Source organism: Artemia franciscana, chromosome 13, assembly GCF_032884065.1.
Source record: "Artemia franciscana chromosome 13, ASM3288406v1, whole genome shotgun sequence".
Lineage (NCBI taxonomy): Eukaryota > Metazoa > Arthropoda > Branchiopoda > Anostraca > Artemiidae > Artemia > Artemia franciscana.
Genome location: NC_088875.1, coordinates 10,341,323 through 10,344,335, shown reverse-complemented (window position 1 = coordinate 10,344,335; position 3,013 = coordinate 10,341,323).

Sequence of the window (3,013 nt, the reverse complement as noted above, 5' to 3'; positions counted from 1 at the left end):
TTTGTTATGAATTTTTGCTTCGATTTGTTAGGCACAGTTTCGTAATATCTACATAACTTTTAGATCGAGGAATAAATAAAAAGAAGTAGGCTATATACGTAAAAACTTTGAATTAATACGGTAAAATGAACGAACACAAATATGGTCCTAATATTTTGATTTCAGATCTTTCAGCCTTTTTCAAAGAGAAAGCAAATATACAAGAAAATAAAATAAATTTTGAGAAAGTAGAACACAGCAAAACATCGTCTTTCTTTTCTTTTTTCCCTATTCCTGTGCTTTTATGTATTTTCATAAAATACAATTTGCGTTTTTTCTATTATATTTTGTTTTCTCGTTTAAAAAGATTCACTTTCAATAACAAAAAAACGATATTAAGTCGGTTTCCTTTGCTTTCTCTTCGAAAAAGGTTGAAAGACCTGAAATCAAAATATTAGGACCATATTTGTGTTCGTTCATTTTACCGCATTAATTCTAAGTTTTATATATAGCCATACATAAACTACATATATAGTTTTAGATATACAGCCTACTTTTTTTTTATTTGTCCATCGATTTAAATTGGACTATCGATATTAATCGATATTAATTGATATTAATTGGATATTAATTGGACTATATCGATATTATCGATACACTCTCTCGATCATAAGCCCGGTCACAATTGATGCAAAAAGACTTACGGAATCGTACACCTTACGTAACAAATTTATAAATTATGGAGAGTAGATGTCCCCTTGTCTCAATTCAAATATATGACCAACGAGTATGGCTGACTTATAAGAGTACAAAATAGTAAGACAAAATAATTTTGTCGACAAAATAGCTATCAAAACCATCTAGCGTTTGGCGACACTTAACCATCTTTCAAGCCCAAAGAGAGCAGTTCCGTTCCGGTTATGTCAATCACGTATCTAGGACTTGTGATTATTTTTTCCCATCAAGTTTCATCCCGATCCCTTCACTCTCAGCGTTTTCCAAGATTTTAGCCCCCCCCCCAACTCCCCACAATGTTACCGGATCCAGTTGGGATTTAAAATAAGAGTTCTGAAACACAATATCCTTCCAAACATTAAATTTCATTAAGATCTGATCACTCCTTCGTAAGTTAAAAATACCTCATTTTTTCTATTTTTTTAGAATTAACCCTCCCCCCCCCCCAACTCCTCCAAAGAGAGCGGATCCGTTCCGGTTATGTCAATCACGTATCTAGGACTTGTGATTATTTTTCCTGCCAAGTTCCTCCCGATCCCTCCAATCTAAGCGTTTTCCAAGATTTTAGGTCCCCTCCCCCTAACTCCCCGCAATGTCACCGGATCTGGTCGGGATATAAAATTAGAGCTCTGAGACACGACATCCTTCCAAACATCAAATCAAACAGTTCGTGGTAACGAACTGTAGTAAGGAGCGACCCGGCTCAATAGTAAACGAGACTCTAAAAAACGGGATTCTGATGCTAAAAGATACATCAAAAGAATCGAATTTTTATGCTGATTCTAAATATATAAGTTTCATTAAATTTAGTCTTTGTCATCAAAAGTTACGAGCCTGAGAAAATTTGCCTATTTTGGAAAATAGGGGTAAACATCCCCTAAAAGTCATAGAATCTTAACGAAAATCAAACCATCGCATTCTACGTATCAGAGAACCCTATAGCAAAAATTTCAAGCTCCTATCTACACAAATGTGGAATTTCGTATTTTTTTGCCAGAAGACAAATCACGGGTGCGTGTTTATTTGTTTGTTTTTTTCCCAGGGGTCATCGTATCGACCAAGTGGTCCTGGAGTGTCACAAGAGGGCTAATTCTAACGGAAATGAAAAGTTCTAGTGCCCTTTTTAAGTGACCAAAAAAATTGGAGGGCACCTAGGCCCCCTCCCACGCTCATTTTTTCCCAAAGTCAACGGATCAAAATTTTGAGATAGCCATTTTGTTCCGCATAGTCGAAAACCATAAGAACTATGTCTTTGGGAATGACTTACTCCCCCACAATCCCTGGGGGAGGGCCTGCAAGTTACAAACTTTGACCAGTGTTTAATACATATAGTAATGGTTATTGGGAAGTGTACAGACGTTTTCAGGGGGATTTTTTTTTGGTTTGGGGTGGGGTTGAGGGGAGGGGGCTGTGTGGGAGGATCTTTCCTTGGAGGAATATGTCATGGGGAAGAAAAATTCAATGAAAAGGGCGCAGGATTTTCTAGCATTACTATAAAAAAAACAATGAAAAAATAAACATGAAAACGTTTTTTCAATCGAAAGTAAGGAGTAGCATAGAAACTTAAAATGAAGAGAGATTATTACGCATACGAGGGGTTCTAAAAATACTTTTGCATAAAGAGCGAGGTATTTAGAAGGAGATAAATACCTCAATCTTTATGCTAAAGTGTTTTTAGTAATTTCAACTATTTATTCTACGGCCTTTTTGATTCAGGGGTCATTCTTAAAGAATTGAGACAAAACTTACGATTTAGTGTAAAGATCGAGGCATTAACGAGGGTACAAACCCCCTCGTACACATAATAAAAATATAAGAATATAAAAGTTTGTTAAGTTAATTCTTAAGTTACGAATATCTTTTACTAATAAAAATGTTCGTTAAAAATTAAAAGTTCTAGTTGCCGTTTTAAGTAACCGAAAAATTAGAGGGCAACTAGGCCTCCTTCTCCACCCCTTATTTCTCAAAATCTTCTGATCAAAACTAAGAGAAAGCTATTTAGCCAAAAAAAAAAAAAATAATATAGAAATTTCATTTTAATAATTTATGTGTGGGGAGCCAAAATCAAACATGCATTAATTCAAAAACGTTCAGAAATTAAATAAAAAAACTAGTTTTTTTTAACTGAAAGTAAGGAGCGACATTAAAACTTAAAACGAACAGAAATCACTCCGTATATGAAATGGGTTGTCCCCTCCGCAATCCCTCGCTCTTTACGCTAAAGTTCGACTCTTTGCCACAATTCTACTTTTTAAAACAACTAAAAGCTTTACCGTAAAGAGCGAGGCGTTTTGTCTAT